Genomic DNA, 26,082 nt, shown 5'->3' on the forward strand with positions numbered 1-26,082 from the left:
TTTTCTATGTATTGCTAAATGGTGGGGGTCTTCGTAACAATGACTCTCGTCTTCACAATACTGTTACTTGCTAAATTCATTATCCTAATCATTGCAGTCCATGCAACGTATCGCAAATTGCAGTTATGTTGAATAAAAAGCTATTATAACTTTACTGCATCTGTGTCATTGCCTGTGTTTGTATGAGACATAATGTATCTGTGAGAAAAGGGTAATCTCCGTTTAACCACGACACTCCCTGAGATGTCTTATTTTTGAGTCCATGCGTAAACGGCTGCCATAAATCACCTTTTATTATTGTGTTTCTGGTGAGGTGCTGCTAGTGAGCTGGTAAGGTAGGGATAACAGTTGCGACTTGTTGTAGGAAAGACACAGTCGCCTACAAACAAAAGTACTGTCATCCTTACACCAGCAGTCTTGCTCAGAGCAAGAGTCCAAACTACGACATGGCGCCACCAACGATGGTGTTTAGGCACTAATTTACGGATACCCTGACTATCACTGTCTCACAGACAACAGGTACCCTAAGTACCATTATACGGAGACGTCCGTGGTCTTTGGGAGAATCCTCCTCAGCTGAAAAGGTAACATCTAATTAAGCTGTAGCTAGTTCGAGCTCGAACTCATAAAAGGAATATACTTCCCATTTCTGGTGTTCCATTTCTCTAAACAAATATGGCTGATGCCATAGACATTCCTGAAAATGCTAGACATGCACTAACACAACATTTACTAACGCATGGCCTTCCAGATGAGGGCGGGGATGTTACTCCAAACTACGACCTATTGACCTAGAATATTTCGATCAAAAGAAAAAGAAAAAAATTATTTCTGCCTCTCACTGGTAGATACATATGCTCATTCAGGACCCCGTACTGTCGATTTACAATTCTTTTTCTTTTCAGCTTTCGATCTCCCATTAATTCTCCATCACTCAAATCTTCCTTTCTTGCGGTATCAACTTCTTTCTCGATTGTTGTCACTGTAATTGCTTTCTTCACTTTTGGTTGTGATTCTGGCCACTTTTCGCCTTTCAGTGGCCCTTTCGTCAATACTCTTTTTAGTGTTGGACTTGTAATTTCTCCTCACTCTGCAATATTTTCTTTTGACATACCCACATTCGGTTCCAGAGGAGTCAAATCATATTGGCTTTGATCTACCTCAACTCCTTCCCCGCTGGGGTCAGTCGTTTGTCCTGATTGCCTTACAATACCGTCTGCTTCTGGGAGAGCCCTCCTCTGATCAGACTCCCCTATAAACTCAGTTGAGGTTGGCTCATTGTCACTCTCCTGTATATCTCCCACTTCGTCGTTTACAGGAGTGTTTACGTTGGATGTGGTCTGCTCGAGTATAGTCTTTCTCTTCTGTCCAAACCTGGAGTGTGTCTGGACATTGTTGGTACCCTCTGCAACTCTTCTTCCTCATCCAAAGGATTTGGTACTCTCCGAGTGTGGCTGGCATGGATCCAGTGTGGAACGCCAGCGCACTTTACAGCTGTTGTGATCAACACTGTCTGGTAGGGGCCTTTCCACCGAGGCTCCAAGCACGACTTCCTCATGTGCTTTCTGATCACAATCCTTTCACCTGCTCTCAGGTTGTGTCCTGGTCTTGAGACGGTTGCAATGTCGTAGCTTCCACCTGATGATAGAAAGAGCGTACCACATCAGCCAGTCCTTTGCAGTAGTCCAACACCATATCATCTGTAATGTTCACAAGAATATTTGCAAGGACCACTGACAACCTCATTGCTCTGCCCATGAGGATCTCGTGTGGTGACAGTCCTTTTTTCTTGTCGGGTATACTTCTCATTGACATTAGAACTAACGGTAGTGCGTCAGGCCATTTCAGATATGTGAACGCACACATTTTTGCCATTCTTGACTTCAAGGTACCATTCATTTGTTCCACAAGTCTTGATGCTTCAAGGCGGTAACTACAGTGTAGTTTCTGCTCAATGTTTAAAGCTGATCATAGCAATTTGATTACTTCATTGTTGAAGTGGCTTCTTCTATCTGATTCTAAAGAGACTGGAAACTCAAAAGTTGGTATCAGTTCCCGAAGCAGTAACTTTGCTACTGGGAGGCTGTCATTTCTTTGTGTAGGGTAAGCTTCTATCCAGTGACTAAAGATGCACACAATCACCAACACATATCTCAATCCTCCGCACACAGGCATCTCGGTGAAATCCATATGCATTCTGCTAAATGGACCTCCACCTTTTCCAATGTGGCCCATGTTGACCACTGTTCCTTTTCCCACGTTCATCTGCTGACAAACAATATACCTATGGCAAATTGCTTTGGCAACCTGTCTAAACTTTTGATTCAACCAATGTTGCTTGAAAGTATGAACCATCGCATCCCTTCTAATATGTTCTTGACTAGGATAATATCTAGCCATTTGAGTCAGGAAACTGGCAAAAACACATATCCTTCTAAGATCCACACGTCATCCTCCCTCTGAACACATTTCATTTTGACACACTCCTGCTTTTCATCTTCAGGTACATTGTCCTGCAATGCTTTCAATTCCTCCATAGTATCTACAACATGCAATGCATAACTAGGATGCATTTCATTGTCATCAGGTAACAGTTCCCATTTCTCTTTGAACGATATACAGTTCAATGTGCAAAACCTTGCGACTTGATCCACGTTTCCATTTCCCATTCAAACAAAATCATGCGATTTCAGGTGTGCACTGCATTTCACCACAGCAATAATTTCGGGCAACTGAATAGCTTGTAACAACTCATAAGTTCCCTCGCCATTTCCTAAAGGTGAACCAGAAGAGGTCAGGAAACCTCTCAGTGACCACAATTGGCCAAAATCATGGACTATTCCAAATCCATACTAGCTGTCTGTAATAATGGTAGCTTTAAGCTGTGCGGAAACATGGCATGCTCTAGTTAGAGCTACCAGCTCTGCCACTTGTGCAAAATATATACTCCTTGAAGCCAGGACGCTTCTAGTATCCAAGAGATAGTACATACCTCATGTCCTGCTCTCAATACATCCATGTTATCTCTCAGGCAGGAGCCATCAACAAAAACAATTTGGTCATTCTCTTCCAAACAAGTATCTCTAATATCGGGTCTTGGTTTTGTGCACAATTCAGTTACCTCTAGACAGTCATCTTCAATGTCATCCACTTTATCAATTTCAACATTCTGATGGATACAACTACCTGTGGATTCCTCACTCATTGAATTTTCCCCATGCGCCAGCATCCAACGGAAATTTTCTCCTAGCTTCTGCACGTCGATGAGGACGTCACAATTGCCCGGCTCTCACGCGACGCCGTCTGACGTCAAACAGGCAATAAGAGGTCCTCGCCGGCGTGCTGACGTCAGTTCCCTTTTTTCCGTGCCTTCGAACAACGGTTATTCTTCGAGGGAGCAACTGTTTCTGCTGCGTAGTTACAGTTACTGTTTCTATCAAAATGTCACAAGGAAAGTCGGGCTTTAAGCCTTGTAGAGAGTGTGGAGGCAAGATGTCGGTGACAGACCCACATGTGGATTGCTTGTGGTGTCTGAGCTCCGACCATGAAGTGGAGAAATGTGAATCCTGTCAATGCATGAATCCTAAGGCGTTGAAGGAACGGGAGGCTAAGCTGTTTTTGGCGAAGTCCAAAAAGAAGGAAAAGCGTCACAGGCGCAGATTGTCATCACCGAAATCTCATCGACGTCACCTTGACTCCCGGCGCTGTCGTGATCCTCGACGCCGTTCGAGTAGAGAGCATTCACGCTCGAGGTCGCCTTCGGTTCGGCGCCGTAAGACATGGGAGGTTAGTCCCACCATCACTCCTCAGCCGCAGACGCCTCCCACTTCTCTGACTTCTCCGACATCTCCGCCGTCTGTCTTCGAGGTCGTACCTCAACAGGATCCTGAGTTTTCATCTGCACAATCAGAGATGCCTGGGCCGGCGCCGTTATCACCTCGGGCGCATGCTCCGCAATATCCATCATTCCCGGCACCAGGTACTGATAGTTCTGTATTTCTTAATGTGATGTTTGCCATTTTTCAACAGATGGCTCCGGGTGGTGGTCCAGCTGGTCCTTCGGGCCATTGGCTTTTAATATGGGTGCTCCGGCTCCTTTACGACTGGCACCTTTCATGCCCTTCCTTCCAATGGGAGGTGCAGGCTCGGCGCCGGTTCCTTTGGCGTCGCCTACAAGCCCTGCGACTCCGATGAGGACTGCTGTCCCGGCGCCGGAGGGTTCTTCTTCATCTCGTCCTCTGCCTCAGTTGGCGCCAAAAAAGCCCACGGCGCCGATGGATCCGGCATCGGATGGATCAGAGGATCGGCGTCAGGCGAGGTCATCGACGTCGGCGGACACCTTGTCGACGCCAAGGATCGAGGCCAGGCTTCATTCTAGGAGGCTAGCTCTTCACCTCCTTGAGGAACAGGAGTATAACAGGCAGGCCTTGGAGGAGGGTGAGATTGAGGAGCCTATGACAGATCTTCATGGTTTGGACACTGCTAGTGGCTTGGACACTTCCCCGGAGTGGGACTTGACATCTCCTGGGGAATATACAGAGGAGGTTGCTTCTTTCCACTCTGTTTTAAGGAAAGCAGCTGACTTTTTAGGCCTTCCCCTCCCAGTGGCTGAGGCGAAACCCAACATTTTGACGGAAGTACTACATCCGGCCTCGGCTATTGCAGAACCACTTTTGTCTTTTAATGAGGCTCTCCTTGATCCAATTATGGAGATTTGGAAAAAGCCAGTCACATCTACGGCTGTTAACAGGACAGTAGCGCGCAGATATCGTGTGGCTCCTGCGGATCCAGGCTTTTTGTCGAGGCACCCGACTCCAGAAAGCTTGGTTGTGCAAGCTTCATGTTCCTCACGTACTGCTCCAGGTTACTTTCCGGGTGTTCCTTCGGACAGACATTCTAAAAAGATGGACCAGTCTTCAAAAAAGAATTTCTCTTCTTGTAGTATGGCCCTTAAGTCCACGAATGCCACATGTATCTTGGGCAGATACATCTACGCCCTTATGGAGGAGGTCAGATCATCTCATTCTGGATTACCTCAGGAGGTGTTGGGCCTTGTGTCGGATGCTCAGGCTGCGGCGACCCAAGTAATCCAGTCAGGGCTGGACACAACTGATTCTGTAGCCAGGGCTATGGGCACCACTGTTGCTACGAGAAAACAGGCCTGGCTTTGTTCTTCAGGTTTTTCACCAGATGTTCAGTCGGCCCTGCTTGATCTACCCTTTGATGGGGATAAACTTTTTGGGTCAAAGGCGGACTGTGCCCTTGAAAGGTTTAAAGAAAGTAGAGCCACAGCAAAATCTTTGGGCTTGCAGGCCTCCTCCTCTGTTTCTTCACGATCGTTCAGAAGGTTTAGGGGGTTTGGTCGTGGCTCATCCTTTCAGGGCAGGTTTCAACAACAAGCCACCACTGCCCTCCCCTATAGATCGTACATGGGGAGGGGGAGGGTTCGAACCAGAGGGGCCACCCAGCAGCACTCTGCCTCTTCCTCTTCCTCTGGAGGGGTGCAGCACGGAAAGCAGCCTTAGTCATCCACCAATTCCTTTGCATACTACTGCTGTAGGGGGGAGGTTAATGTATTTTCTCCACATGTGGGAGGCAATAACATCGGACTCCTGGGTCACCAGTATTGTGGGGAAAGGCTATGCCCTTCCCTTTTGGGAGTTTCCACCCCCCATCCCGCCCCGTCCATCCTTCTGTTCGGAAGAACATCTCCTGTTGCTAGAACAGGAGGTTCTAGTCCTCTTTTCAAAGGGTGCAGTGGAGTTGGTTCCAGAGCAGGAGAGGGGTCAGGGTTGTTATTCAAGATATTTCCTGATCCCCAAGAAGGATGGTCGGTTGAGACCAATTCTGGACCTGAGGATTTTGAATTGGTTCCTCAAACAGGAAAAGTTCAAGATGCTGACCCTAGCACAGGTGCTTTTGGTGTTGAACAAAGGAGATTGGATGGTGTCTGTCGACTTGCAGGATGCTTACTTTCATATCCCGATACTCAAGTCGCACAGGAAGTATCTCCGGTTTGTGGTGGGATCGCAACACTATCAGTTTGCGGTCCTTCCGTTTGGTCTTACTTCAGCACCTCGAGTCTTCACGAAGGTGATGGCGGTGGTTGCAGCAGAGCTCAGGAGGAAGGGGATAGCGGTATTTCCTTACCTAGACGATTGGTTGATCAAGGCCAAGTCTCCGGAGCTCGTGCTGCGTCACCTGCAGTCGACAACCCAGTTGTTGTTCGATCTGGGCTTTTCGGTGAACGTGCCCAAATCTCACCTGGAGCCCTCTCAACGCCTCCTGTTCATAGGGGCGGTACTGGACACAACATTGAACCGTGCCTTTCCTCCGCCTCAGCGGATTCAGGACATTCAGGCTTTGGTTCCAATGTTTCAAAGTGGAGTGGTCATTCCAGTCCTCAAGGTCCTTCGTCTGCTCGGTCTGTTTGCTTCTTGTATTCTGTTGGTCACTCATGCACGCTGGCACATGAGGGCTCTTCAGTGGTGCCTCCGAAAGCAGTGGTCTCAACACAAAGGGGATCTCGAGGGATCGGTAAAGATTTCCAGAGACGCTGCAGCGGATCTTCGATGGTGGGCTGCAGACAGCAACCTTTCCCAAGGAAGGCCGTTCTCGCTGACTCCTCCAGTGGCCACAGTGATAACGGATGCTTCCATTCTAGGGTGGGGAGCTCATCTGGGGGACCTGGAGGTCGGAGGTCATTGGTCTCCAGTGGAACAGATGTTTCCCATAAATCTGTTGGAATTGCGGGCGATACGTCTGGCTCTCAAGGCCTTCCTCCCTTCCCTTTGCAGTCAGTCAGTCCAGATCCTGACGGACAACACTACTGCGATGTGGTACATCAACAAGCAGGGAGGAGTAGGGTCGTACCTTCTCTGCAGAGAAGCTCTTTGGCTATGGTCCTGGGCAAGGGACCATCGGATTTGCTTGGTGGCAAACCATCTGGCCGGATTCTTGAACGTGCATGCAGACAGTCTCAGTCGGCACATCTCGACCGATCACGAGTGGCGTCTTCATCCAGATCTAACCCTGTACATCTTCCAGATGTGGGGATTCCCTCAGGTAGATCTTTTTGCCACTCGGGAGAATGCGCACTGTCCGTTGTTCTGCGGCCTCCAGTATCCGGTGCAAGGAACGTTGGGGGACGCGTTTCAGATGTCCTGGTACGGCCAGTTGCTTTACGCGTTTCCCCCCATACCCTTGATTCCTCGGGTTCTGAGGAAAATTCGCCAAGACCGGGCCCAAGTCATCTTAATAGCTCCGGATTGGCCAAGAGGGGTGTGATATTCAAATCTTCTCCAAATCTCACTGTGCCCCCTGCTTCGTCTCCCTCACAGGGCAGACCTCCTCTCACAATCGCAGGGGCAGGTTTTACACCCCCACCTCCAGAGCCTGCACCTTCGAGCCTGCACCTTCATGCCTGGAGATTGAACGGGGCAACCTGAGTTCCTTCTCTCTCCCACCCGAGGTGGTGGATGTTATTTTATTGGCCAGGCGACACTCCACTAAATCTATCTACGCTAGCAGGTGGGTTAAATTTGTGAATTGGTGTGGAGAGAAGCAAATTGATCCTTTACGTGCCCACTTATCGGACATTTTGTCTTTTGCGTTATCCTTGGCACAGAGGGGTTGTGCAGTTGCAACAGTTAAGGGCTACTTGTCGGCTCTGTCAGCCTTTCTGTGTCTGCCTGACCAACCCTCTTTATTTAAATCCCCATTAGTTTTGAGGTTCATAAAGGGCCTGACTAATAGTTATCCTCCCACTCCTTTCATTATGCCTCAGTGGGATTTGAACCTAGTTTTAACATTTCTTATGGGCTCGCCGTTTGAGCCGATGCATTCTTGACCCTTAAGGCTATTGGTCCTAAAAACTGTTTTCCTTGTTGCCATTACTTCGGCTAGAAGGGTGAGTGAGCTACAGGCTCTTTCTGTTAAGCCCCCATACACATCCTTTTATGGGGATAAGGTGGTGTTGAGGACCAAGGCTGCTTTCTTGCCGAAGGTTGTTTCACTCTTCCATATGGGTCAGTCTATTACACTCTCCTCGACCTCATCCTTCGAAAGAGGAAGAAAGACTGCATCGTCTGGACCCAAGAAGAGCACTGAGCTTCTTCGTCGACAGAACAAAGGAGTTCAGATTGGAAGATCAGCTCTTCATCGGGTACGTGGGAAAGAGGAAAGGAGAGGCAGTCCACAAGAGAACACTCTCCAGGTGGGTCATTCTTTGCATTAAGCTGTGTTACTCTCTGGCAAAGAAGGAACCCCCTGATGGAATAAGAACACATTCCACCAGAGCTAAGTCGGCCTCTTCGGCCCTAGCTAGAGGTGTTCCTGTGGTTGACATCTGCAAGTCTGCAACTTGGTCATCCCTCCACACTTTTGCGAAGCATTATTGCTTGGATTCAGAGGTGAGGAGGGATGGCCATTTTGCACGGTCGGTGCTGCAGGATTTCTTGGTCTGACCATTCAGGCACCCTCCACCGAGTGCGGTACTGCTTTGGGACTCTATTCAATGAGTGAGGAATCCACAGGTAGTTGTATCCATCAGAAGAACAAGTTACTTACCTTCGGTAACGCCTTTTCTGGTGGATACACTAGCTACCTGTGGATTCCTCACGGTTCCACCCGCCTCCCCGTTGCCTGTCTGGTCTTACCAAGATTTCCTTGGGTGAGTACCTGTAAGTCATTGATTTGTTTATACTGATGCAGATGTTATACATGCTTGTGTTTATTTATATATATATATATTTATTATTGTATATTTTTTTATATATATATTTTTGTATATATGCATATTTATACGAATGTTTTTCTGTTTAATTTAATTAAATATTATGGTATAAGATTTTATTTGATGTGTTCGTATCAGATATGTTTTGTTGTTATTTACCTGTTCGCCTCAAAGGCACGTAAAAATGTTGATAACTGACGTCAGCACGCCGGCGAGGACCTCTTATTGCCTGTTTGACGTAAGACGGCGTCGCGTGGGAGCCGGGCAATTGTGACGTCCTCGTCGACGTGCAGAAGCTAGGAGAAAATTTCCGTTGGATGCTGGCGCATGGGGAAAATTCAATGAGTGAGGAATCCACAGGTAGCTAGTGTATCCACCAGAAAAGGCGTTACCGAAGGTAAGTAACTTGTTCTTCTCGTTCGGAAGTAAAGTTGGTGGTTTAAGCACGTAAACCTTTGGATTGACCAATTTTGGGACCCCAGAATGACTGTCTCATATTTAGTCAACATGGCACTAGTCAAATGCTGGGTCTTGTACCTAGTGAGTAAACCTTCAATGGAGTGAACAGTTAAAGGGTGTCCCATCACAATGCTGTCACTGGAGTGAGGCTGTGTTCAACTGCTGCGACGGACCTTAGACAGCCTGGTAAGGCTGCTACAACTGGGTCCAAAGTAGCTGAAAAATATGCTACTGGGCGATTTACACCGCTGGGTGCTTGTGTTAAAACAGACAAGGAACATGCATCACGTTCATGACAAAACAACATGAAGGGTTTTGTGTAATCAGGCATACCCAAAGCTGGGGCTTGACACAGACTCTCAGTTCCGTAAAGGCTTTCATACAGGCTTGGTCTAACACTAGAGGATCAGTAACCTACTTGTGAGTCAGCTTTTGCAGGGGTTTTGAAATAACCGAGAAATTTGGAATCCATTTGTGGCAGTAGCTTACCTTCCCAAGAACATCCTAACATCTCTCTGAATGGTTGGAGGATTCATCTGCAATATGGCTGCAACCCTATCTCTGGATATTTTCCGAATTCCTTTCTCAATTAGGTGACCTAAATATTTCACTTCTTTCTGACAGTACTGCAATTTCTCTGGGGACACCTTATGACCATTCTTCCCTTAGTGATTCAGTAAGGCAATAGTATCGTACTTGCATTCTTCCTTTGGTTTGGATGCAATCAACAAATTATCAATGTACTGTATCAATGTCGACTGGTAAGGCATTTCCAGAGACTCAAAATTCTTTTTCAAGATCTGGTTGAAAATAGAATGTGACTCTGAGAACCCCTGTAGGATTCTACACCAACAGTAGACTTGATTTAAGAATTTGAAACAGAACAGAAAGTGACTATCCTCATGAAGAGGAACAGAGAAGAATGCTTGTGACAGGTCCACTATGGTGAGCCATTCAGAATTGCACAGGATTTGAAACGTAATCACTGCAGGATTTGGGACAACCGGGCAACATTGAACCACAATGTCATTTATCTTTCTCAGATCTTGAACAATTCAAAACTTCCCACATGGTTTGCACAACCTCATTATTGGTTACTTAAATGGTCTGCTTAGCACCTCTTTCAAAACACCTTGGTCTACAAATTCTGCAATTATTGGTGCCAAACCTTCAATCGTCTCATATCATGTAATACTGGGGAATCTGGGGAAAAATTGCATTTGGCTTGACTGTAACTTTAACTGGCTCAACTCCCTTTATCAACCCGATGTCTTTTCCTGAAAAATCCCACACTTTCATCTTGTCAGTTCCCTGTAAATCAGAAGGAAGATCTCTCACTGTGAAAACAGGACAAAAACTAATCAGAGGGTATTCATCAGTCACTGTGCCAGAATTGGTCTCTGTGAGTAAGTCATCTTCATCATCGCTGTTTGTCTGAATTTCAATTCCGGCATTTGAGCAAGTAATTGAGCATTTCGTTTTGCACAACACATCCCTTCCCAGTAGGGATACAGGGATCGAGTCACTAACTACGAATTTGTGCAATCCCCTAAAATTGCCAATTTTGACCAGGACTGGTTCTGTAATTGGGTTAATCAAATATTGGTGTGCAACTCCTACAATCTGAACTGTTTTCCCTGAAGGAGGCAGGTTTGGAACTTCTGCAGATCTCACTGTAGAGCGTGTAGCTCCAGTGTCAACCAAGAATGAGACTTTGTGACCCATCACCTTTCCTTTAGCATAGAGACCTTTCTGATCTACCTCTAGTGATACGGCCAACACGCATTTTTCCTCATCCGAACTCTCACTCACCCAGTCAACATTTATTCCATTCTCTCTGTGCAGGGGAAATTGGTGTACAGTATTGTTACTCTGGTTAAACCTTTGACCTGTGACTGACTGAGAAAGCATCACTTGCTGCTGCTCTGTTGGGGCTTGAAGTATTTAAATCTGTTGTCTAGATACCATTTGGACTTGAAGTTGCATCTGTTGTTTCTGGGGCATCTGGAATTGTGGCAACTGCACCTGCTGCATGGGCTGGAAATCTTGCATTAGGTTCACATTATTTTGAAAATATGGATTTGGACATTTCATGCTTGGCCCTCTCATGTTTTGGAAAGAATTGACATCACTCATTTGCTGAACAACACTTCCCTGACTTACCATCGGGCACTCCCGTTTCCAATGCCTGAAGCCTCCACAAGCGTGACACAGCAGCATTCTTTTCATTACTTGCGCTGCCCCTTGTACTACTACTGTGCTCAAATCAGGAACACAATTCCCACTTCCCATTCCTCTGCGACCTCTGCCTTGATTTTGAAATGTCACGTTTCCTTGTTGTTGCTGTTGTGGAAAACTTCCCTGTAACGCTGTTTGTGCTGCTATATTATGCATCACCATTGCCTTTTCTTTAAATTTTCTCTGCTTCAACTCAGTCTTGTCACTACAGTACTTTGCATGTTGCAACACCTCATCAATCGGCTTTGCTTGCCAACAAATCAAATGGCTCTTAATCATCTGGCTAATTTCAGGTCTGAGTCCTTCAACAAATCTGAACACAAAATAAATCATGTCTTTCGGCTCCATTGTTTCTGTACCACTGTAATGCTTAAACGCCTGCAACAATCTCTCCTAGTGTGCATGTATTGACTCTTTCGCTTCCTGGGCTGTCCTGTCTATGCACTGCCAGTCAATGTTTTTGGGCAAAATCCTTGTTTTTAAAAAATGTGATCACCTTATAGTAATATTTCATTACTTCAGGAGATGGTGCACCTGTTGCTGGATCTCCCTCTGGTTCTTTTGTCGGCCAATCTGCACTCCTCTTGCAATCCACCCATAAGTCTGCTGGGACTACTATCTCTGAAAGAGTGTTTAAGTCTCCCCATAGGCATTTTGCAAATTTCACAAATCTGTCCGTCTTCTGGTACCATTCTACAGGTTTCTCTCTCAGCCTGGGGTAGTCATTTGTAAATGACAGAATGTCACTTCTGCTCCAAGGAACATGAACAAAGTTCCCTCCCGGAATTTCTCTAATTGGTAACATTTTTACTGGGCCCTCAGCCTGCTGCATATGTGCAGGTAGAGTTTCAGAATCCCATTTTCTTTTATCTCTTTTCTTCACCCATCTGCCCTCCCATTTGTCTAATGCTCTCCATGTTTGAATGCTTTGAAGCAATTCTCTAAGCTGCCTTTTCATTCCTGGAGTTCTCATGTGTTCAAAATCTTTTTGCGTCAAATTCTAACCTGTAACTTGTCTTCAAATGTTTAGTTTTCTCAGTGTCTATATCATATTTATTTTCTATGTCTGCAATTTTTTTATGTACTATTCCACCTCTTTTGGTAATTATTGGGCACAAGTAACGCAGTTCATCTTCTGTGTATGACTCAAGTCTTTTTACCTCCATTGATCCTTCGATTAGTTCCATCCCAAGTCCAGTATCGTTTAAGTAATTCCTTCCACTAGAATCGCCTTGAGAGCTACTTAGCTTCTCCATCCATTTTGTTAATTGTTGGGCTGTCAAACCTTGCAATGAAATTTTGTTAGGTTTTGCATTTGGCAGCTGCCGTTAGGTTTTGTTTGGAGTCTTTGGTGTCCCTGAGCTCAGGTTAGGACTCATATATGACCTTGCCTCAGTATTTGGAGGAGCTCTGTAAGGACTCAAGTCTATTAACGGTACTGCTTCATCAAGCGTCGGTCTCATGGGGGATACTAATTTGGCATTCTCTTCAACTCTCACTCCAGATAAGTTTTGGCTCATGACTGTCTGTCTGCTAGTCCCGCTATTTCCCTGTGCAAACAATGTTATGACTGGATGGATGGTAACTGGGACTGACACCTGCATCTGGACTTAGTCTGACATTTGGGTCTCGTGGGTGCATTATTCTTGTATTCTGACTCATCAGTGCAGACATCTCTGTCTGTGATCCTGTTATAGGGGTATACTTTGGAATCGTCTGTGACTGCGTTGAAGGCATTACATTCGGAGTTGACTCTATCTGAACCAATGCTGGTTTCGGGTAAACTTGTCCTGTCGGCTTCATCAGGTTCATTGTAGTAGCTATAATGGGCACATCCAGGTAAATTCTGGAAATGTCTGACTGTGACATTGGATTTTGAACTACTGAAGTAGTAGGTCCATTAGGACTACTCTGTATCTGACTCTGTGTCAGCTTAACTTGTGTCAGTGCTGTAGGGTCTACATTAGTGTTTGAGCCTTTCTTATGGGTTGCATATGGTGAGGGACGATTTCTCAATAATTGTAAAATTAACTCATCATCTGACTCTTTATTGAGAGTCAAAGACTTTCTAGTTTCAGTCGATTTCTGCTCTTTGCCCTCAGAAGGACATGTATCCTTCTTTCTGGTAGTTTTTTTTGCTTGTTTTCATTGTCTTGTGAAATTGCAGGAACCAATTTCATTCCTTGTAAAGTCTCAGATCTCCAAAATTTCTGATCACTGTCTTATCTAGTCTCCGCTAGTGGTGTCTTTTCTGCCTTTCTCATCCTTCTTTCAAATTTTAGCTGCTGTTGCTGTGTAGCTACTAGTTCCCAAATTGCTAACGCTTCAAACTGTGCGGTCTCGGACGAGGTTTCAAGTCATATAATACCCTCCTCAAATTCTCTAAAATCCTCATATTAAATAACCCATGGGGAGGAAACGCTAGACCCCCCATCTTTTTCTATTGCTTTGGACCAATGTTTTAACCAAAGGCATGGTGCAGCAGCCTGTTCTTTGAAAACAACCTATGCGGGTTTACCTTCTGGTGGAGCAGCTTCCCCTATTGTCGCTGGAATATACAAATCTCCTCTCAGAGCACTCTTTAAAGTTTTGGAAAATTTCATTTTTGCAAAGTTTCCGTTAGTTGCAATCAAATCAAGAAGTGACTTTTAATCCCCAAATCCTTTTCACTGACCTTCCCAACCAGTTGTGTTTCACGGTTGTCCACCAATCCATGCGCGACCCTTCTCACTAACCACCCATGCCAGCGTGGCTCCAGTGACGTCACATTCACACGTACAGCGGCTGACAAAGTCTTGTGGCTTGTCCTCCTCAACTTGGATTCACACCAAACTAATGCAAAATTATTGCGAGCACTTGAACAAAATCCAAGAACCCAGCTCGTCTGTTTGCTACAAGTAGGGCAACACAATCGACTACGGAAACCTTACGAGTTTTTCACTGACGGCTTTTTGCTCTAGCAGTTAGTCTTTCTTTCTCAGTTTCCCTGATTCGCAAGCAAAATTTCACCTGAAAATTTTACTCTCAACTGATCAGTGGGTCTGTCCAGGTGCACATAAGACACGCCAGATCTCAATCGAAAAACCTCGATTCGCAAGCAAAATTTAACCTACAAATTTTATTCTCAGCTGATCAGTGGGTCTGTCCTGGTGCACATAGGACTCGCCAGATCTCAATCGAAAAACCTGTCACTCACTTTAACACGCCCTCTCAAGTTTGTCAACCACGCCCAATTGACCTACTAAACAGACAAATTACAACAAGAAAACCAAGTGCCTCATACACTTTCAATGTACTCCGGAGTCTTAGACCTCACAGGGTCCGTACTCCAACAACCACATGGACGATTTTTTTAGCACAAAGCGCCACACATGTGAAGTTCAATGACTTCCCTACTCTCACAATTCGGAATATGCAACTCCTTCAACAACTTCATTTGGAGTACGCAAACTTCCTAAACCCTCAGACATCACAATTCCCCTACGGTAGGCTTAAGCTGTGCAGGCGCAAACCTTTTCCATTCACACTGTCACTACAATGCCGAGAACATCTTCAAACAATCATAGGCAAGCTCCAAGGATCTGGGAAAGTCATCCTAGGTTTTTAGGGACACATTTTCTCTCTACTTTGTATCATTGAATCTAAAAAGTCTTAACCAAATCAATTTGACCTCTTATATTTTGATCTCTTAAGGAGACAAACCATGAACTGTACTTAAGGATGTGCTCTTAAAGAGACTAACCGTCCTACTCTGCTACCATTTCCTGCGAGCACGTCTGACCTTATTGGTTCTTTATGGTAGTTGACAAGGGGACATGTTCAAGGGTTGATGGACCTTTTGAGTCGTTTAAGATGTTCACACCCTTAGTTCGTACATATCATAAATATCATCAAACCACCAATAATAATTCTTTAGAGTCAGTAATTTTCACAGACCATGACCCAGTAGGCTATGAATAACCACACCTTTACTGTCAATTAGAAAATGTATTTCCCTACATTAACAATGCTAGTATCACGTAAATTAGTCTCAAAACCACATGATATAAGTGTAAGAATAACACTGGTTGACCAAATCATCTAAAGAATCTCAACTTAACTAACGTGTTAATAACTAATAGCTCTAGAGCCAAGGTACAAATCAACAATAAGAGTAATTGCGCAAGGGTAATAACATACATTTGAATTCCTCAGTTGAGTAACATCGAATAGCAATTTAGTTGAATGGAGTGGATCTCTCCAACATCAGATCAGCTTGGGCTTCATGCAAAATAATTTAGTCAACATAAATTTGTAAAACATCTTACTAAGTCTCTATCAAAAAGCAGCAGTTGGTGCCTAGAAACAAAAGACAAATCAACAGTAAAGACTTTAGCGTTTTTATATACCTTTCCTTATGGATCAGCAAGCTGCAATAATCTTCGTCAGGCGGACATCAATACCATCGGCAGCGGGACATGAAAGGGGTAATGGTTCAGAGTCGAGGACTCTAAGCTCTCCGAACCATTTGAAAGAAGTATCTAGAGTACGCAGCAAAGGCGTTACGAGCTCTGAGCATCGAGCGCATAAGTAAGTACCAGCGTTTATGCATGGAGCACAAGATAAATGAATTAAGTAGTGGAGTGGATCTCTGCTGAGTGAGACGAGAACTGTTAGTGCAGTGCGGTTAAGTTAAGATTGTCCCACGTTGTCATTAGTCAAAGAATCTTGCAATAGTCATTAGTCCAATAATATTATTATTCCAAATCTAAGATATAACTAAGCAGTCTTTCACACGTTGATGATTGGCTCCTCTTCTTCTGCGCACATTGTTCGACTCGTCAAGAAGCAACTTTCACATCCTTCCTTCAGTACATCCATTGTTAGTTCCTGGGAACCTCGCTTTCTCACACATTTTGAGTTAACATTTGTAACAGTTTAAAACATTCAGGTTTCTACACAAATTTCCTCATGAGAAAATAATTTTGCTACTACTATGATTTGGTCAACCTTCAGTTAGAACAATGCATCTTTATTATTCAGCAAGCATGAGATAAGATTTTATTCTGACGTTGCATTTTTGATATGAGATACTGCATTATTAAGGCCTACACCTCGCTAACTTGAGACCTACGGTTAATTTAAGCAAATACATAGCATTAAATGGTAAGTATAACATAATATTGCAAAATGCACATTCATATAAGTTCTGAATAATCATTAATATGTTTTTTATAAAACATTAGATAGTAGATGGAGGCCATTCAAGTGGGCACATTTTCGAGTTGCACATTATTGTATATGTTAATTCATTTTCTGTACAATTTCAAAATACAGGATACATTAAATATTTTATTAGTAATTACAGCGCTCGCACTAGCACCTATATGTTTTACTTCTAAAGCATTGCTGAACAAGTGTGATGTGAACATATTTTTCATCCTTTGTAGGAATCTAATGCACAAGGTCGAAATACCTTTGGACCCAGAAAGATCCTTGGTGAACCATCAACAGTTACTTCAACACCACCCTAATAATTTAGACATCATGACCAATGTGGGCACGGGTGGAAAACTCCAATCAGAAACACAGTTCAAAGATTTACTACGAACACAAGCTCAAAGTCATGTAGACAATGCATAAAACCAAGTTATAGAGATTCATTATCACCGAGGGTTACCCAAGGCAACAAAATAAGTTCAGGTATACTAACAAGAACAATAATACAGAAAGTCAATAGAAATATCTATTAAACAGAAATCACAATAATTTAGAAAATTTTAATTTAATTAAGTCAATAATCTTTGGCTGAGCGTAGGCCAACCCTACAGCTAACCAATTTAGGGAGCTACATGTGTGGGGAGGAACATAGCCAGACAAAATACAAAATATGAAACGGCCAAAAATAATTTGGAAAAAGAATAACTCCGGCTCCTGGTCACTAACCAATAAAAGAAAATCATATAAGCATCATCTTAGTGGAGTTTCTAACCTAAAAGGGCATTTCAAGGGGCACAGGTAAATGGCAAAGAGGAAGATACCTCTGCAAGGTATACAGCCCTCATGAAGTCTTCATCAGCAAAGCATCTGGTCAGCAAAGCATCTACAAGCGTCAGGAAAATGTCGGCCTCTGACCAAGGCAGGACAAAGGCTGCTTCTGCTCTGCTCCCCTCTGATCTGAGCAAGGTTTTGATCTGCACAAAGTTTGAAAATCCTATGCTGTGTTAATCCACATGAAACATTCTGATTTGTCAATAGTGTCAGTTCATATTACTTTGAAGGGCATCATCCAATTAAAATCGGTCTCCAGACTTCAGGTTGCCACAGTTTGACATTTTCCCAAGACTGTCATTGGAACATCTCCTTTCCGTGTGATTCCAAACAGGTTGAACCATTTGCATACGATCTCAATCCATGTTCCTGCTTTAGAAAACTCTCAAGCCCAAATGGGTATGACGTTCTTCTGCAGTTAAACAATAGACGTTTTACAAATGGGACTTTGCTCCTCATGGGAATGAAATCTGAAAGAAGACTTCACATTATGAAAATATAATTCAATACTTTTACATGACTGCAGAATGTAAGCTCTGTAGGCCTCAGTTATGCTAACACAAGAAAATATAAAATTCACTTAATACGTTTTAATATAACATGCAAAGTGATAAATTCATCATTAATAATATTTCATCAGTATAAGTAAAGGATTTCATTTGAATGGAAAAGCTTTGTTGTTGCATTATATTAGATATAACAGAAAACTGCATTTTCTCACTTAAGCATATTTTAAAAGTCATTAATCTTTCACTAAACAGAAAAAATTCAAATTTGTTTGTACATGAGCTATTAGTTTAGAGTCTAAATAACATCAACTTTAACCTTCTAGCATGTGATTTATTCAAAAAGGCACCTATGTTGAACTGTTAAATACAAGCAAATCGCACATTTAAAATGTAAGTCAGTGCAGCTTTCTATGTTAGTTTTTCTCTCTAACATTCATAAACTTTGTAGTGAATCCTAGTTCATTTTAATGGGATAACAGGAGTTAGCTTAGCCCCTGGCTTGTAGACTCGTGCCCCCGTCACCTAGTGACTTTTAACCTACTTAGCTTGCTCTGTCTTAGCACCATTTAATTATTTATTTCTTCTAAGATGGCTGCCGTGTTTATAGTTAGGCCACTTGTTATGGGTAACATTATCAGTGTCACCGCGCCAAGGCGTCAAGATCAAGCACCAAAGACAAACAAACAGTAGGTGTTCACACTTAGGGATTTTCCCTCTCTATACTTTCGAGGGATTGTTGATATTAATTGCTGTCCCAAGCATGTCTGTTATCTATTGTTTAGGAACACACCTACGTCAGGGGACCTTGTAGATCTGTATAAATACATCACACTGTAGACAGATAATCAAAGGGATTCCGACCAGAGGGCATCGCCACCATCGCTGATACCGATGCTGCAGTCGTCTTGACGCTGACCCAGTCTTCGTGTCCCTGCGGAGTCTGAGATAGAGACCTCATTCCAAGGTAACGAGGGTTGGGGGCTCCACTCATGGACATGGCATTGGCAGATTAGGTTTAACAAACCCAGCTCTCCTTTAGGTAGGAGGTTAGGCCTTTCACATTAGAGTATTAGGGCATATTACATCTCAGATATCTTTTCTACGTATTGCAAGATGGTGGGGGTCTTTGTAATAATGACTCTCGTCTTCACAATTCTGTTTCTTGCATTATTCATTATCCTAATCATTGCAGCCCATGCAACTTATCGCAAATTGTAGTTATGTTAAATAAAAACTATTGTAACTCTACTGCATCTGTGTCATTGCCTGTGTTTGTATGAGACATGATATATCTGTGAGAAAAGGGTAATCTCCGTTTAACCACGACACTCCCTGAGAAATCTGATTCTCGAGTCCATGCGTAACGGCTGCCATAAATCACCTTTTACTATTGTGTTTCTGGTGAGGTGCTGCTAGTGAGCTGGTAAGGTTGGGACAACAGTTGCGACTTGTTGTAGGAAAGACGTAGTCACTTACAAACAAAAGCACTGTCATCCCTAAACCAGCAGTCTTGCCCAGAGCAAGAGTCCAAACTACGACAACTTAAACTTGTCACAGTCTGATGACTTTAGTGACATGAGGAACAGAGCTAAAATTTACGCTCTATCAGTCCCTCCTTTGAAGGGGAAATGCGCCATCAGAAAAAGGACAAATTCTTATTTCAGTGAGACAATTCAGAATTTCAATGTCTTATTTCGATAAGATCTTCTGGAATTCTCCCTTTTCTTGAGATTACAATAATAAATGCTTCTCCTTTTCTGCATTTCTAGCTTCTCTTTCATCTGCCTATTCTTTGCTCATTTCTCTTTCAGTATCTTGTACAGTTTGTAAAATCCAAGTGTACCTATAATACACAAAGCCACAACCAACAGGTCTCTCAAGATGTTTCCTACTATCCCCTTTCCCATCTCTTCAAACCATTTTCTAATGGCTGAAAAAACATTTCCAATAGCTCCCCATGCACCAGTGGCTGTCAGACTTTTCAAATCTCTTTTCAGGTCAGTCATGTTTGCAATGTACTTTATTATCTCCTTACTATTGTCATGTATGTATGTACAACAATGTTGCACATGTAACTGTTTACAGACTCTGGCCCTCATTCTGACTTTGGCGGGCGGCGGTCGCCGCCCGCCAAAATCCGGCCGCCGAAAGACCGCGGCGGCCATTCTGGCTTTCCCGCTGGGCCGGCGGGCGCCCGCCAAAGGAGCGCCCGCCGGCCCAGCGGGAAAGGCCCTGCAACAATGAAGCCGGCTCCGAATGGAGCCGGCGTAGTTGCAGGGGTGCGACGGGTGCAGTTGCACCCGTCGCGATTTTCACTGTCTGCAATGCAGACAGTGAAAATCTTTATGGGGCCCTGTTAGGGGGCCACTGCCCATGCCAGTGGCATGGGCAGTCCTGGGCCCCCCAGGGGCCCCACGACACCCGTTCCCGCCATCCTGTTCCTGGCGGTAAAAACCGCCACAAACAGGGTGGCGGGAAGGGGGTCGGAATCTCCATGGAGATTCAGCCCATGCAGGGGAAATCCGGCGGGAAACCGCCGGATTCCCTTTTCTGACCGCGGCTTTACTGCCGCGGTCAGAATGGGCTGGGAAGCACCGCCAGCCTGTTGGCGGTGCTTCCGTGGTCCCAGGCCCTGGCGGTCCAACGGAATGACCCCCTCTGTCTTGCCTGTGAGTAAAATGCCTAATGCAAGATGATTCCGCAAAACCATTGATTTCACAGCAACCATCTCCTAATGACATAGGTCCCACAGTGTCAGTAGATAGCTTATCAACTATTGTTGACAACTTCTTAATTTTGAGATCATTCAAGGTTGCTCCCACTGATGAAATTATCACACCAAATATACCTCCCACTATCTCTGAGGCACCTGCTCTCTTTTAACTCTGGAATTTGATTTCTCATCCCAAACTGGTTTATTGATGTTGTCCACATTATATATTCAAGGAAAACTACTCCCAGGTCACAAGCACCATACCAGCCTTTCGGCAGCTTGCAATAAGATTTTTTCCCCACATATATAATAAATACCTGGTATTGCAGGATCCTGTCCATTTAACATAAAGATCCATGTGCTTTTGAAAACAAAAATATGCCTACATACAATAGTACTTAAAATGTGTATCTGTCTTTGACTCTGGCCTATATACACATAATTTTCCTACATGTTGCCAAGCTAAGAATCCTTGACTCTCAGACACTGAGGCCCTCATTACGAGTTTGGCGGTCCGAGGATCGCCATGGTGGCGATGGCAGTTGCAGCGCTGCCAGGCCGGAGGAGAAGACTGCCATATTATGACCATGGCGGTGTTCCCAACAGAACAAAGGCAAAACACTGCCAGTGCGGCCAAACTGCTGTGGCCGGTGGTGGACATCTCCAGGCCAGCAGAGACCATGTTCCCGCTGACCATATTACGAGCCAGCACACCGCCACGATTTCCGGGGCAGTCTCACTGCCACGAAAAGTCTGGCGGAAACAAGAAACATAACCAGCGATGGTGACGAAGACAACACCCGTAAGTACACATACCTAGCACACACTGGAGGGAAGGCCATTAGTATACACACAACACTCAACCCCGGCACGGCTAGCCACGCCCACACACACACACACACACACCCCCGTACCAACACACAAACACATTGACATACACACACACACACAAACAACACACACCAGGTCCAACATACATGGTTCATATATACACACCACACGGCACACACACACCACCACCACTGTCAGAAACATCCCCACACAACACCACTGAGTCATACAACCACAATACCATTGTAAGTACACAAACGCGTTGGCAGAGAGGCACTACGCACACCTCTACAGGAAAACACATACTGCCAGCAACACGTAACAACAGCACACAACCAGTACAAACAATAACACTACCAAACAAGTGTCACATCACACACCATGTCCACCCAACACACAAAGTACATCACAGATGCATCATAACACACACACCACTGCCACACAACAACACAACATTTCAAAACAAGTCCATAGCACAGCTCACCCATCCAACTCATGCTGCTACACAGACACATCATATACACAGAAGACAGACACCAAATCGCACATATACAACACATACATGTGGAAGGAAAGGCAGGACAAGGTTGTTAACCTCAACACCAACGGGTGACTGGTGCAGATGTATTAAAATAAAGGTCCTGTCATTAAAATCAACTATATACAACAGAGGCCTACTGGCCAGTCCAAAAGTGTTCATTGGCCCAGGCACACTGGCCAGAGTATTGGGTCCCAACTTGACTCCTGACTGCAAAGTGGCCTCCACATGGCAGGGGCATCAATGGGGCTTGCAGGTACCTCAGGGGCAATGGATGTGTGTGTGTGTTAGGTAGGGGTTTGGGAGAGGGGTCCTGTGGCTTGGGAGGGGGTCCCTAGGTTTTGCTTTGGAAGACGGGACCTTCGGTTTGGCTTTGGGAGCGGGGTCCTGAAGTTTTGACTTGGAGGTGGGGGTGGCTTTCCCCCTCTGTGTGGCCTTTTGGAGGAGGGCCCTTGCCCTTTGGTGGGGTGGTAGTCTTTGCTGAGGGACGGACAGGGGGAGGGGCCATGGGAGGACTGGGAGGTGGAAGGACTGGGTTTGGGTAGGGCATGAGGGCACTTGGGGGACACAGGGACAGGGTCAGTGGGAGGGAACATAGCAAACTCGTACAGGAATCCTTTTGTAGGGACACAAGGGTGGTCATGAGAAAAATGAGTAGGAGTGGAGGGAGAGGGTGTGGTTGAGAGGTGTGTGTTGGTATGTGCCTTGGGTGCAGGTGAGTGGGTGGAAGCCATGTTTGTGCTGGGTCACTGCTGGGTGGATGAGTGCAGGCGTTTCGGTGTGTCCTGCGAGGGGGGATGCAGGAGACGACAGGATGGATGTGTGAGTGTCTGTTGGGGCAGTGCCTGCAGGTACGGTGGATGTGCTGCATGTGGGGGCGTCGGTAGTGGTGAGTGCGTAAGTGGTGAATGGGGTGGATGTATGGGGGTCTGCTATTGTGGTGACTGGGCCTGAGGGGCCTTGTGGGTGGATCTGGGAGTGTTGATGTGGTGAAAGCAGGTGGAAGTGGTGTAGTGTCTGTGAGGGAGGAGGTGGACGGGGAGTCTATGTAGGAAGTGGATGTTGTTGTGTCTGCATGTGTCTGCTGTCTGTGTGCATGGTGGTGGTGGGACTTGCACCTCTGTTTGTCTTTGCAAATCATGTCTGTTGAGGTGGATGAATGCCCGTTTGACGGTGTGTTCTGGATGGGTGTGGGGAGAAGGGTATGGGTTTGGGCACAGGTAGCTGGAGGGGAGACGGAAGTCAAAGGGACACTGCTGCCATCAATGAGGAGGCTAGAGCCTGAAAGGATCTCTGCAGGCCAGTCAGGGCACCGTGAATGCCTTCCAGGGTCTGTGATGCCAGACCCTGGATGGCATTCGCAGTGGTTGACTGTCCCACAGAGATGAACCTCACGAGGTCAGTAGCCTCCTCATTGAGGGCAGCAGGGCTGACTGGGGCAGGGGCAGAAGTGCCTATGGCGAAGGAGATGTCCATCCTCCTGGGTGAACAGGCACAGACAGTGAGTGCGGTGCTTGTAAGTGGAGTGGCAGACAAGGATGAAGCTGGGCTTGTCCCAGATGGGTCCACCACCACCAAGGAGCGTCTAGCGGAGGATGTTGTAGATCTGGTCTCCCCCATGGCACTCCCCTCGCCCTCCATCCCACTGGTCCCCTCTGCTCTGCTGGTATCAGCCCCCTGGATCCAGTGGGGTGCTACTTCTTCACTCGCCGGTGTCCCTTCTCCTTCACCTGATGATGCTGATGCACAGAAAGACAGAGGAGGAGAGGGAAGGAGGGTGGAATAGAAAGAAAGGGTGCAATGGGTCAATACTTGCACATCATTCACACACTGAGAACCAAAACTTTTCTAATAGTATGCATTGCCCTTAAGAGGGGAAACATGAACTATACACTCTAATCCAAATGATGTGGGAACATTGGCACTTTTGACTATATGAAGGGTCATACAATGCACAGTAGCACAGTACTTGGCACACACCCATTGTCGTGAACATAGACCTACCCTGTACTCCACCAATTCCTGCATGGCAAAGTAGCATGCCAACAAATCCATAAACAATGTGGCCAGTAACATTTTGTACCCTGCAGCCATCTACACCTACAGCCTGAGGCAGCTGATTTAGATCACACCAATTACCTCTGTCATAGTGGCAGGCTATTAGTGATGGCAATGCCCTGACACCTCAGGTATACTGATGCTGATGGAAGGAGCAGGTCACCCAAAATATGACAAATGTCAGGAGACAATATCCCAAAATAATTTTCCTACCCTCATGAGTCACCGTCTGCATGCTACTGGCACACATAACCAATACAATTCGTGCCAGGGTGAATCATAGCCATAGCCGATGTGCAACTACAAATGGTCTACACAACATCTACAAACTAATAGCCTTCCCCAAACCCATACATGCCTACCATTAGGGAGGTGTGAGTCTGTACCTACCCCCTTGCGGCAGCAGTGCTGCCCTCAAGCACCCATCCACCTCAGGGTAGGTTACCTCCGAAATGCTGTCTATTGGGGGGTCAGGGTCCGACAGGCACCTCTCCCTCTTTGGGAGGATGCCCCATCTGGGCCTCTGCGGTCTTGCAGGCCCAGCGTCTCAGGTCCTCTCACCACTTTCTGCAGCAGGTGGTCCCTGGGCATGGACCCCCAGGGTTCACACTTGCTTGGCAATGGCTTGCCAAAACCCCTTCTGATGGGCGCTGAGTTCCATGGGTGAGACAGACAGAAGGAGAAAGTCATGTAGAGTGCCATCACAACAACAGCAGTGGACTTCGCACATCAGACACATCTCATGACCACACAAATGTGTCTTCATGGCACTTCCGCACCTACTCCTTTGCCATCTGCATGCATCCACTCCGTGTGTGTTGTCTCCAATCCTTTCAATCCCCACACACATCACCATCAGTCAGGACAGGAACATTGGACTCACCTGCTGCTCTGGTGCCCCATACATCTGTCCATGCAGGGATAGGACTCTGTCCACAAGCTTTTCCAGTTCCTCCTGGGTGAAGGCAGGGCCCCTATCTCCTGCAGGATGTAGCATAATGGCTCCCAGAGACAGAGCACAGCAGCTCACGCAGTGGAGGTCTTGCTTGCACTAGTGTCAGGAGTCAAGTGAGCTATGCAATAAAAAATGGCGGTCAAGGCTGCCAGGTACATGAACGCTACCTCCGGTGGTGATCATTATTGGCCCCAGTCTTTCATAGGCAACAATGTTATCCAGTGCGGAGTTGCACGGCAGTTGCCACCGCCTACCGCCATGACGACTAACACCAGCGGAATTAGGTCACTTCCATCTGTCCTGTGCTTACAGGGCAGACGGCTGCCATTTTACATGTAGCTATTGTATTATAGGTGAATGATAAGTGTGTCATGTATGATCTTTAGTGACATGCATAGATGAACCATGTTCAAGCATGATAGCAAGGTTCACACGTGACATTCATGGATAGTCAAGTGAGTGTACTGATAACTATGACATGACATGTGCACTCACTTGCTGCCTCGTCCAACGGCCTATCCAAATGTGTGTGTTACCAAGCTACATGTATAGTGTTAATTGCCATGTGAACTGTCGACATCAGCGTGTGGCTTTTCCTTGCTCTCATTTCTAGATACCATGCAGCGGGGAGAATGAGACATGCACCGGTGTACTGGCTCATAGTCGACTTTGCTACCCTGGAAGAGAGACACATAATTCAGACATATCATCTGAATCGTCAAACCATCATAGAACTGTGTACCCAGTTGGAACTAAATCTCTTGCCAGCCATCTGTAATCCTTATTCCATCCCTCCCACAGTACAGGTCTTATCTGTGCTACACTCCCTTGTGTCGGGCTCGTTCCAGATGATAGTGCGCTTGGCAACAGGGATATCACAGCCTATGTTCAGTATAGTGTTGAACGATGTACTGTGTACTTTACTGAACACCTGGACAGCTACATCAGGTTCCCCCAACGTGTGGATTTGGCCACTATTAAATCTGACTTCTATGCCATGGCACATGTCCCTCATAT

This window comes from Pleurodeles waltl, chromosome 1_1 (assembly GCF_031143425.1).
Source record: "Pleurodeles waltl isolate 20211129_DDA chromosome 1_1, aPleWal1.hap1.20221129, whole genome shotgun sequence".
Classification (NCBI taxonomy): Eukaryota; Metazoa; Chordata; class Amphibia; order Caudata; family Salamandridae; genus Pleurodeles; species Pleurodeles waltl.